Here is a 13,011-nt window from a genome sequence, read left to right as displayed (position 1 = left end):
ACCTCTATTTTCTCAACACTAACAGCAATCAGACTGTGGAACTCCCAAATTATTTTTGCGTATCTAGTGAAGTATGTGAAGCACAGTACAATTATTGTATGTCACAAAATCCTTTCAATCGTAAAATCTATTGTAAGAAACCAAATTAGCAACTGAAAATGAGAAAAAAATCTATTTCCTTTTTTTTTTCTTCTTCTTTTTGTAGAAAAACAATATCCATTCAATAAAGCCAATTTTTATCTCTGGCTCCTGAATTTGAGATACTATCCCAGTATTTGCCTGGCGTGCTTTGAGTGAAACCCAAGATGGCTGACTCGGGGATTTCCACCTCTTTCTTACTCTAGAAAATTGTATACTTCCTTCTTTCTAGAAAACGAAATATAAGCGAGTGTCAATGGTGCAAACTGTGTCCCACGAAACGCGTATGGGAACTTCAAAGATTCTTTGTGCTTTTTTTTTTTTTTTTTTTTACTTCAAAGTTTAGTTCAATGTCTTATGATTATATACCAGGGCTAAGGGAGACTGTGATGATATGGATAATAATGGTGGCATGACGAAAGTGTTAGGAAACGAGAGAACCCCGAGAAAACCCATGCACACGATACTTGTCCACAACGAAACGTAAACCCAATAAAAGCCAATTTTGTGAAATAAAACCCAATTTTACGCAATAAAACCCACTGGGCTGAGTTCTTCAGAACCCTGATTAAATCTGACATGAAATTTCAGTAGCCCACATTCAAAACAAAACATTCCATATGATCATTAATTCCATACAGAAATAAATAAATAAAAAAAAAATCACATTCGGAATACAATCTCTACCAATACCTAGGTATATACCGGTTTGTATGTATGAATTTCATACACACTGGAAACTGGAATTTCGTTGCAATTTGGAAACATCGTCAGCTATTATTTTTATCTTGCTATTATTCTGCTTCTTACGAACAACAAAATATTTTCCACTAAAAACCAACGTCACTTGTGCAAATTTTACTCCCAAAATAATATTCGGTCTCAAATGTAAATGTGCATCTGGGTCCCGTATTTCAAGGTTTATACTTCCTCCATTTACAAGGTTTATATTTCCTCCTATACTTTTGAATGTGGTCTCTAATTATAATACGGCTTTAAATAAATCATAAAAGCATGTTTATAATAATAAACGTAGATTTATCTTCGTTATATCACTAAACGTAACAGAATGCGTTTTAGAAAGAAAGAAAAAAAAAAAAACACTCAATACCATGTAGTTGAGCAAACTTTCAGTGCTGTACCCAGTGGCGTATTTAGGGGGGTGGCTTCCGGGCTTAAGCCCCCCCCCCGAAATCTTACTTAGTATAGTAAAGTAAGTGAAATATCTTCCAGAATTTTCATATTTCCAGGCAAAGCCCCCCCCCAAAAGTTAGCAAAGCCCCTCCCGAAACAAAATCGTAAATACGCCACTGGCTGTACCTATACTAATGTACGAGTTAGATGTTCGACGCCCACATAAATAAGCTCTTTGAAAATCAAACTTCCCTTCTGAATTAGCAGATTTTACTTACAAATCTTCCAAAGTGCCCTTGCCTCCAAATGCTTAATCTACACTGCCGGTTTCATCTAAAAACTGGTGCAGGTTAAGCTATTGTACACCACATTTTGCGAAATTAACAGGTAAAATTGAACACTGGATAGAAAGACATGATTATAAGGGAAAAATTTCTGAAGGCACCTGATTTAAATAGTAATCCAGCTGAATTTTGTCTAAACACGGCGCAAGCTAACTTTGCACTTTGAAACCGTTACTTCCCGAGCGAGTGAGATGAAAATGAGAGGAAATGGATGATACTACGTATGCGCAAGATATGTTGCCAACCGCGATTTTCCAAATTTCTCAGTAGTAGATCCTAAATCGTTTATTTAAAAAAACTAGTTTGTTTATTACAGAATGTTTGCCTCTTTGCAAAGCATCACACATCCTCTCCACTATTTTTGCAATTGGTACAATTGATAACAACAGACCATCGTTTGCTCTTTCTTTCTTAAAGCAAGCTCTGGCATTTCATTTCCCTACTTAGACTTCTGATCGTAGTACTGCTCCCGAATTTTTTTAAAAAAAGATCCTTTATCTTCCATATCATAGCGTTAATTAACCAAAGTATAAGAGAATTTGAAGCCAATTTTTAAAATTAAGAATAACTGAATGTATCAAACACCTGAACGTGCCGACATAAAAAAAAAGGGCAAAGAACTCATACAAATATATCCACACAATCCCAGATATTAACACACAAAAGAATAGATACACATAGTATTTTAGCTCTACAAAACACAAAAATTAAGATTTTTATACACCACTATAACACAATGCTAAGTAATACTGAGTGAAAAACATTCTTTCACCCTTCTTATTTTGACTTTTGGGTTACAAGAAAAAGAAAGAAAGAAAAGAAAATGGAAGCCTCCCACACATCTGTTGGTCAATCGCTTAGGGTCTAAAACAAGAGACATGGCTCACTCACCCCTCGAAATTAGATATTTCCTATGCTTGTCGAGGTTTGTTCTTTGGCTGGGTTTCGTGTAGTGTGCTGGTAGATTGAAAATAAGGTGTTTGTTGTTACGAGGGTGTTATTATCGTATTCCCGTCCAGTGTAGTGTGGATAGGCTAGTGTAATAGTTTGTAGGTGTCCCGGTGTGTGTTGTAGTGAATTAACGTGACCATGAATGTTATAAACCCCAAAATGAAGCACAAAAAAATCCCAAGGATGGGTTGCGTCATGAAACACAGCTTTTAAAATTAATGATGTTCAAAAGCTCTGTGAAATTAGGTTCGGACAAATCGGGAGGAACGAATGGATATCAGTTTGTAATCACGTGAAGCAAATTGAAACTCAGTATTGGGAAGCAGAAGGAATTATGGATGAAATTATTGAGAGGGTCGTTATCATTCTCGGTGGTGACGATAGTGAAAGCAACAGTGATTCAGAAGAGGATAGTGACGGTGACTTATCTGGAATAGAAGAAATGAAATGAAATCTTTAAGTTTTACGTCCCACGGTTATGCCGGTTAGGCTAAAGGAGACGGTGATAATGAGAGATGAGTGAAATGGTGGAATGAAGAAAGTGGGAGGAAACGGGAGAACCCCGAGAAAACCCACGAGCACGGTGTTTGTCCACCACAAAGTTCACTTGGCGGGGGCTGGGATCGAACCCGGGACCCCAAGCACCAGAGGTGAACGCTCTACCACTGAGCCACCGCGCCCCCCGGAATAGAAGAAATGTAGGTGGGTGTTTCCTTTATGTACGCATACACATAGATGAAAAATATTTGACATTTCACTTTTATTTGTGGAATGCAACGTCTATTATTAATAGTAATGATCTAGATATATACATAGATGAAAAGGTACAACGTACGAGTTATGAATAATACATTTCTAGATTGCCACATAGCACAAATTGGTTTGCGTTTTCGCACTCTAGCTTTTATGGCATATGTCCAGACGCTGTTTTATAAGCAAGTGATGAAAGAATCGAGGTTAAGTGCCGGAGAATATGTCCAAAAATATGAAATATACGTAAAATTTACAGATGACGAATTGGTTATTTTTCATGAAATTTATGTAAACAAAAACATTAATGGTTTATTTTGAAATGTTAAAAGCTGCATCTTATTGACACTTTCAAATAGAGACATGCTGATATCAGGGTATCATGAGGCAATTAGCTGAAAGATGGCAGTTCCATGTGACTGATTGACATTTCGATTTTCACTTTTAGAACAACATATGCTGATGAGGAAAAAGAGTTATAACGTTTTGTGAAGAGGCACGAACTACAGAAATTGATCAAAAAGTGCGGTAAATGTAGAACGACCATAGAAATAGAAATAGTCCTTCCTACCTCTCAGGTCTCCCTGCTGCGCCCCTGCTCTGACTTGGTTAGATGGTATTCGTGCTTTTCAGTGAAAACCTAGTACAGGTTATTTTGTGTTTTTTAAACTATAATTTTTTTTTTGGTGTATTTCCGGACGCAGTATTTACATGCAAAAGAATGAACTTCTCTTAAAGTGAATGTGCACCGAGGAATTCTTGAGAAACACTTCCTAAGGTAGTAACCGTGAATTTCCTGGTAAAAGACGAAGTTTAAAGTGTGTAACTATGAAAATATTGAATCTACTCTAAGGCACAAAGGTCAAGATTTGCAGTTTGTCAACAATTATTTATGGTGGCTTATTTGAACTTCATCTATGCTAAGTGAAGTATTGTCATGTGTTCCAGCGTAAATCTTTAGGAGGGCAATAAGAAAGTCAGTTATAGAATCATAATTTTTCGACAATTCTTTCAATAAAGTACCTAAATTTAACCTACACGCAAAAAAAAAAAAGCCTTATTTTGAATTTAAATTCTTCTTCTATTTAACGTTAATAAAAATTCGCAGAATGCAAAGTGCATTGTTGTATTTCTTGATTAATATTAGTTATTTTGGGGCAAGATTCTAGAACACAAGTCACCCTTCTATTAAGCCGTAAAGACAGAAAACAACATGCCCTGCGGGGCTCTAGCCCGTCTTCACTCGCTAGCGCCCGGTCGGCAATACTATGTGAATTGAATATTAAACTTTGGTAGAGAAAAGAACCAACCTAGTTACTAACCTACATGGGGGGACCTTATTTTGGTAACAAGTAATAACTGAAAGTCTCAGACCATTAAAATAAAAATTACAGTATCTTACATTGGCCATGTCTTTTTTTATTTATTTATTTTTTTTTTTTTAGTTGGGAATCTGCGGTTGTGGCTTTGTAGCTTTTTATACGTTTATGATTATCTGTCAAAACTCAATTATTTACAAAAGAAGGGTTACACCCATATGCTTTGCACAAAAACATGTTACCTACTAGCATCACTTTGATACATCTCGTATGTTCTTATATAAAAATTACACAAACTTTAAACTGAAAATATTCACTTTGCACTATTACATACCTATCACTTATTAGTGGTGCATACAGATGGAGCTTCGAAAGGATTCTATATTATAGCCATCCTGAAAGACGCTTGGTATTTATTTAACTACAGAGCATATGTTAATCTGTTCTTGACGGTCCTTCAATGCTGTAATTTGATATTACATTTGATGACGTGGATTTAAACGAGCGCGAAGAAACAAAATTCTATACATCTGAAAATTTACAATTAACGCAACATTAATATAAATTTACATCTTTTCTGCACAGTCAAAATGCACGGTATTTTGGGTAACAGACGAAACTGAAAATATGAATACCAAATCTTCTAGAAGATTTAAAATTGAATAATGTCACTGGCATAATACACGCATTTCAAGCATGACAGAAATTCAATATTTGAAAGAAGTACCGGTACATGTATAATACTACACAGAACATACAATCGGGTTTAACTTTCTTAATCTAAATGATCCTTAAAATATAATGTACCTGTAATCTTTTAAAATCCAGTTCATTCTTGAGAGTTTACAAACATTCTTTGCCCAATGAGACCGGCAAGTTTATTGTTTTAACACACGAAACCTCTTAATAAATTAAAAACTATATGGCAGTATGAAACACTGTTTATATGGGTAAGTAGAGTTTTGCCGCTTAAGAAATTTCGCAGTATATTTTGATTCATATACTACTCTTGTACTTTCCCTCAAACCTGGAAAGCAGCATTCCGATAATATAACCTCGTATATATCGCCCAATCAGCGTTGTCAGGTCGGAAAGCGAAAATATGTGTAGCTATACATAAAATACCTGTAAAAAATCATGGGCCTTATTCAGCTGTCGTGAAGCGTGACTAGTATTATTCTAAAGAGTTCGACTAACCTATATTTCCTGCAGTAGTGAAGCTTTTAGTATGATGCTAATAATTCTTCAAAACGACTCTGCATAAGGCTGTATGTTTTTAATTAAAATAACTGAATTAATCATTTGAAATTATCTCAGCTTTCTGGTACTTCTTCACAGAGGCGGAGTGGGAGTACAAGGGCCTACCCGGAAAATGATGCTTAAGGGCCTTGATGAATACCGAATTGGTCTGGTGTCAGGACAGCCCTTTTAGGAATGAACCCTTAGCTGAAGACTTGGATGGCTAAATCCCCGCCCCCGTGTATGTGTATCTATAGCCAAGTATTATTTCGCTTTCTTTATTTTGTACAGTCTGAAAATCTCAGCAATGAATCGTACATGTCACTTCAAAGCAGCGACTGTTTGTATTGAAAGAAGTCTGAATATGATACAATTCCATCTTCAAATTTATAAGGAATTTATTTTTCATAAATAGTACGTGCAAATGGGTGAATAAATTATAATGGGCCTTATGCAGAGTCATTCTGACGAGTGATTAGTATCATACTAAAGAGTTCGACTAACATAAGTTTCGTGCAGTAGTCAGACCTTTAGCATGACGCTAATCATTCTTCAAAACGAATCTGCATAAGGCGGGTTAAATTTAATTTTATCGCTTAAAATAATAATCTATTTTTTGTAGATTTGTTTACATGATATAGAATGAAGAACATTGAGTAACCATCCAATTATGGAGGTGAGAAACAAGAAAGTAACATTTTGAAATCGTTTCTCTAAACTTTCTCCGCCTTATGAAGAGTCTTTCTGACGCGTGTTTAGTACCATACTAAAGAGTTCGACTAGCATTTGTTTCCTGCAGTAGTCAGACCTTTAGTATGATACTAGTTATACTTCCAAACGACTCTGCATAAGGCGGAGAAAGTTTAGAGAAACGATTTTAAAATATATTTGATGAAGCACGCTGAGTTTGATAAATAATTTCTTGCTGACTTCTTAAATACTAACTAAATTGAAACATTACTACCATATATTAGCATTAAAACCAAAAACACTTTTTCTACTAACGACAGTTAGGAATCACCCTCTCAAAATCAAGAAAGAAACGCGGAATGAACAACAGGAACTTTTGACAACATAGAGGTGATATCGCATTTGTCAGTCATCTTTGATGCGTTTTGCATTTCTTATAAAATACGTGAGTAATGAAGTTCATTAATCAAACCAACTTTTACAGCAGCATTTTTCTAAAGACAGAAGATTTCCTAATCTCATCGATAATTTCATCATTAGAGATTTTTTGCAGAACATCCTTTCAATTGTATTAAGCATAAGTGATTCCAGAATATGATTTGACAAAGACAAACACGTACGAGTTTTAATTAATTTAAGATAAATGAATGCTCGCCCACACGATATTTGAGTAACTGAAAGTTATTTGTATAGTGAAAACATGCATGTTATATCTTAGTAGTAACCAGTAGCAACACAAGTAACACTGCGGATGATTTTCGTTGCACATCTTATAAGACTAGCCTTCTGAAAAAGAGATAATGCATTCCTGAGATTCACTTTCACCCTCCGGGGCACTACGTAGATCTGTCGGATTCTGCAACATCTACGTCGGGCTGTATGTCAGTACAGTCTTATTATTTGCTTTATCATAGTAGTCTGGCAGAGTTTTCTGGAGTTTTTACAAAATTTTAGCAAAACTCAACAATTCAGATTTCAAATTTTCATGTTCAAATATTTTTTTTCAGCTATCTCCTGGAAAGCATCTTCTGAAATACCCTCATTTAATAAGTCAGTAAATCGGCGAAGTTTGTAAATCTATCATTTAATCTGCCCTGGATTTGTATCCCAATGCCAACACCCCGCAATATTCGTAAATGGGACACTGTCAATACTCGTGCACTGTTGTTAGGTATATCGAATTAGAAATAGCATCTTGCTATCCCCTTTCTCTTTATCGACTCGAACTTTAAAACACTATTATTGCATCAGCAATGGAGACCTCTTTCTACCCGAGTTTTGGATACAAGTAAAAAAAATTTTTTTTAAATAAAAAATCATAAGTTAAAAACTAAAAGATTTGCAAGAAAGGAGTGGTGCTTTTCCATTCGGGCCACAATTTCCCGAGTACTTTTTATATACGATAAAAAGAAACCGCCCCACAGCGGATTGTCCCAATCTAATGCCCTCTTAATTCCCACAGCTCTGTAATGTCTTTTTTACTCTTGGATAAGAACATGGAGAATATTCCATAAAACCCTCCTACAGTTAAGAAACCGTTGTAGACATGGAGTTGGAAACGCAAGTTGTGGCGTTGGAAAGAACCTAGTTCCCTGAGCACAGCGGTGATGTTAGAAATCGGTCTCGTGATCTGAAATCCAAGAATTTGGGCCCCACATGTTTGGGCTCAGGTCTCTTCTCTTCGATATCAAATATGTTGTGCTGTCCCTTACTGACATGCAGCAACAGTATTGTCTTGTAATGTTCGGTTCAACAACATTCAGGCAGTATGTTAAGGAAACTTACTCTTCTGAGCAAAAAGCATGGAGAATATGGCATCAACATCCTTTGGGCCCGATTTCTTGGGCTTCGAGCCCCGGGCCAGATTTACGACATCACTGATGTGCTAAGGGGAAACCAACCCTTTCCAATGCAACCACCCACGTCCAGACTCCATGCTTCGTTGGTAAATAGAAGGGACCCGGCCCTATACTTTCCGAGTCCGATATCTGCGAACATCAGGATACGGGCTCGATTTGTGACATCACCGCTCTTCTCAGGGGACCATGACCTTTCCATTGTCACCTCCCACGTTCAAGAACTACATATTTCATTGGTGAATAGAAGAGATCTAAACTCCAAACTTCGGGGCCCGATTTATGGGGCTTTGGGCCCATTTTCTGACATCACCGGTGTGCTCAGGGGACCATTATTATCGCCACCACTTGCATTCAACAACTCCATGTCTAACACGGTTTCCTTACCGTAGGAGAATCAGGTCCATGCTTTTTATATGTCATCGATTGCACATCATATTATTGGATACATAAATTATGGAGGAGATTATATATTCGAGTTAATAACTTACATGTGTTTTTGAAACTTTTTATTGTCTTATTGATTTTGCAACAAAGTTACAGGTTGAGCATGGGCCCCCTTTCACTAGTGCCCTTCCTTCGCTAGAATTGTGGATCCGTTAGTTACACCACTGGTTACTGTGATCGAGAACGGATTTTGAAATAGTTATAACTAATCGAGCAATATCTTAAGTGATTTTGCAGACGACAGGGCCCACCTATTATTAACTAAATATTGAGATTTTGTTTTACAGATTTCAATGGGTACTCTATGGGGCGGAAACATTGACATTACACAAAAGTGATGAAAAAATTGCAGGCTTTCGATACATGGGCGTGAAGAAAAAAGGAGGGAATTAACTATGTTGAACGGACAACGAATGAGAATGTGTTAAAAAAAAATAGCAATAGGGGGAAAAAAGAAGAATTTTAAATATTGTTAAGAGGAGGAACAGGAACTGGTTAGGATATTGGCTGAGGAGGAACTGTATTATGAGGGACGTGGAAGCAAAGAGAGGGAGGAAGCAAAGGAGACTAGTTGAAGGAAGGTATTAAAATAGAAAATTGCTACGTCAAGACGAAGAGACTAGCTGAGGACCACCGAACGTCGAAGCTTCTCAATTGCAGCAAGTAACCTGCCAATAATGGCAGAATAGCTATTATGAAGGTGAGATATTTAGCAATATTGACTAAAAAAGAGAGAGAAAATTAAGATGATAATTATTATAATCAAACCTCTTAATATTTTAGAATAATTTGAGTGAAAACTGAAAATGATTCAATTGTCTATGTCTTTTGTGTAAATTCAATGAATATAAATACTTTTGACCTGTATTGGAATTACAAAATAACGGCATCAAACTTCAAGTTATTTGAAGTCTCACTTGTGAATATGGATTACTAGCATCAATTACCAACTTCGTTGGTCTAAACTTAAACTTAAATAATAATAATAATAATAATAATAATAATAATAATAATAATAATAATAATAATAATAATAATAATAATAATATATTTCGTTAGTCAGTCACTTTTTGCTATTAGTAAAGCGCCCACTTTCGATTTCTCTCTCCTCTTCCTCACTAAGTTGCGGGGCTGAATTTGAATTAAAACGGCATCAGAAGTGTCACAGAGGCCCCCAAAATTAAGGATTCGACACTAATATCGGTCATTTTCAATAAACTTATGTATCTCCTTCACCCCCATGTTGCGAGGTACGGCATCGAAAGTGTCATTTGTCATCTGAATGACCTCGAAAACCATGTGTTTGACATTGATAATGGTAATTTTTGATAATTTTATAGATCTTGTTCCTCCCCCAAGTTGCGGTGCTGAATTTGCATTTAAACGGGATCGGAAGTATCACTGTTTACCGTAGCGACGCCAAAAACTATGGATTCAACATGTTTGTCGAATCCTACAGCATGTCGATCCTGTAGCAAACAAAATAACAGTAGACAAAAACTTAAATATGTTACATGCAATCTAAGATAAAAACTATTTGTCTATGTGCCATATTTTATGCCTTATGTGTATTTGTAATTAGGGAAAGAATTCTGAGATACCTGGTATATACGAACTTAGTTACATTATATGATTATATCGAGTATACCTCAAACTTTGGACCATTACTTTTTATACTGTTCATCAATTTTTTGCCTCGAGTTAAAATATAATACAAATGTTTGTTGTATTCACATGATATGAAACTTCATAAAGAAATGAAACATACTGAATATATATTAAAACAGCAAATGGATTTTGATAGCTGTTACGGATGGAGTAGAGACAATAAATTGGTTTGTAACATAAATAAATATTTAGTAAATGACTTTAAGAAATATTCACTTGAGTTGCTTTGATTATTAATAAAAAATGTAACGATAAAAATAGTGAAACAGGCAAATAATATGAATACTTCTAGATAACAAACTATGTTTTATTTTGTATATAGATAAAATATGTAATTAATGAGAAAAATGTCTATATTTTGTAATCAAAAATAGAAGAGAATTTTCTAATATACAAGCCTATATGGTTTTATTTGATAAGGTTTAGTTCATAACAAGCTGGAATATCCTTCGATAATATGGTATCCTCCTGTAAACTGTGTAAAAATATTGAGTGAACAGATAATAAATTTTTACTGTATTTTAGTTCTCGTCTTTATTCTAGTTATTATTCCTGTTAGCATATTTTAGTTCTCGTCTTTAAGAGCTCGGAAATACATAAATTGATTTTCTTGTCTACATTTTTGGATGACATTACACACAATCGTGAATAATGGCATTACACAATGGCATTATACACAATAAGCATACTAACTTTTAATGCCAATGAAACCTCTCTAAGAACTAGAATGCAATCTTATAATGTAAAATCGAGAACATATGTTCATAATATTCTCATCTGATTAGAACTTCTCAAGACCAGAATATGTCCAAGGTCAATACAAATGTTAATTTTTTACTGTAATATCTATTATATATGATACTTATGAAGCAAATATATTAAACCATAAATGCGTAACATGATCTTATTCTGCTATTTTACTATTGTATTTGTTCTTGTATAAAATTATTTATACCGACATTGTGTATTCTGAACTTACTTCCTCTTTTCTTTTCATCTTTTTGCTTTCTTCGTTTAGTTTTTATTCCTCGAATATGAAGTATGTATTTTTATTGTAAATGTTTCTATCTGAAACTTGTTCATGTAAGACTATTCTAATTGGAACACTAGTATTGTTATTGATGGCGAATAAATAAACAAATGATCCACGTAAATACACCTATATTAACACTACAGTTAAGGTGCACAGTGAAGGATGTCTTATAACTGATTAGCTACCTGAGTTTTTTTTTTTTTTTTTGTTAAATCAAAACGAATGAAATAATTCTTATAATTTTCCTTGAAAACTTTAACATTGAAAGGCTACTATTCCTTGAGAGAATGATGCCTACCCGAAATGCAGAAAAACCAAACTGTTACAGGGTGTGAATTTTACTAATGTCAATTCTTTTCTCTTGTCCCAATTTCAAATATAGTTCTGGAGTTTAGGCTTATCGACAAGTTACTAATTTTCCATAAATCATACATTACAGAAATTCAGTAGGAAAATGAACTACATTAAGTCCTTGGAATACACAGATTGCAAAATTGGATGGAATGGATAAAAATTGAAGGTGTACAGAACAACTTCTCGTTGATTGCAAAAGTTAGGCCCCGGGCCTCCATGAAGGGTGACTCTAGGCCACCGCGACAGCATCATTCAATTTGCCCCATAGCATTTCCTATTTGGGTTTTTGTTTGGTTATGTTCAACCGTTTTCATATTAGTGGTACTGGACGTTTATCTGATACAGGTAACATATATTGCCGGCCATTTTGAATACGGTGACCGATATGAAAAATCTTTTTCCACAACGCGTTTTAGTTTGTAAAGATCTATCAAATGAGGTGTCACTCGCTCCATGTTTCCATTTAAAATTTTAAAGTTGGCCCTTGGGCCTCCATGAAGAGCAGCTCTGGGGGGGGGGGGGGCACCGTGACATCACCATTCGATTTGCCCCATGGTATTTCCTGTCTGAGTTTTTGTTTAATTCATTTATGTTCAACCGTTTTCGAGATATTCCGTGGAAAGATTAAAATGGGCTACCCTATATATATATATTCACCTAACTTTGCGACCTGAAATATTTCCAACATGACAAAAAAATCTGCCAAATCTAATTACGCAGGAATGTGCCCATGCCAGGGGCCTATAAAATTCTGTAAACAAGTGCCCCCCAGTGATGCTATCATAGAGCCCCAGGGGCCAACTTGAAAATTTCAAATGGAAACCCTCAACTTTTATTACAGATTCTGATTCTGCGATCGAAAATGAACAACTTTTACTTGAAGCACATTTTCGTTATTCTACTAGATGGAGCTGTAATAGCAAAAAGATATTAATATCATCGTTCGCACGTACGTCTCCTAAGGCTGATGATAAACTAAATACCTCGAGAAATACACTTGCAATTTAAGTACGAGTCCAATCATTTTAAAAGATCTATTCAATTAGCATAAAATGCAGTTGCCTTCATCTTCCCGAAATTCCAGATAG

General features: G+C 35.3%; 1 protein-coding gene across 3 annotated transcripts in view; it reads right to left on the bottom strand.

Annotated features, from left to right (window-relative positions):
* Positions 1–5,769, bottom strand: part of LOC145688520 (metal cation symporter ZIP14-like) — a 137,985-nt gene extending 132,216 nt beyond the window's left edge. For 2 of the 3 annotated variants that reach the window (XM_081762874.1, XM_081762873.1), the window contains exon 1: positions 5,444–5,769. The gene's annotated coding sequence lies outside the window, so the exon portion shown is untranslated. Of the gene's footprint in view, positions 1–4,970; positions 5,207–5,443 lie in introns of those variants that run through there. The other variant, XM_081762875.1, reaches the window with a different exon arrangement.
* Positions 5,770–13,011: the final 7,242 nt, after the last annotated feature.

This window comes from Thermobia domestica, chromosome 6, assembly GCF_964235325.1.
Source record: "Thermobia domestica chromosome 6, izTheDome1.hap1.1, whole genome shotgun sequence".
In the NCBI taxonomy this organism is placed as follows: Eukaryota; Metazoa; Arthropoda; class Insecta; order Zygentoma; family Lepismatidae; genus Thermobia; species Thermobia domestica.
This window is presented reverse-complemented; position numbering and strand designations above follow the sequence as displayed.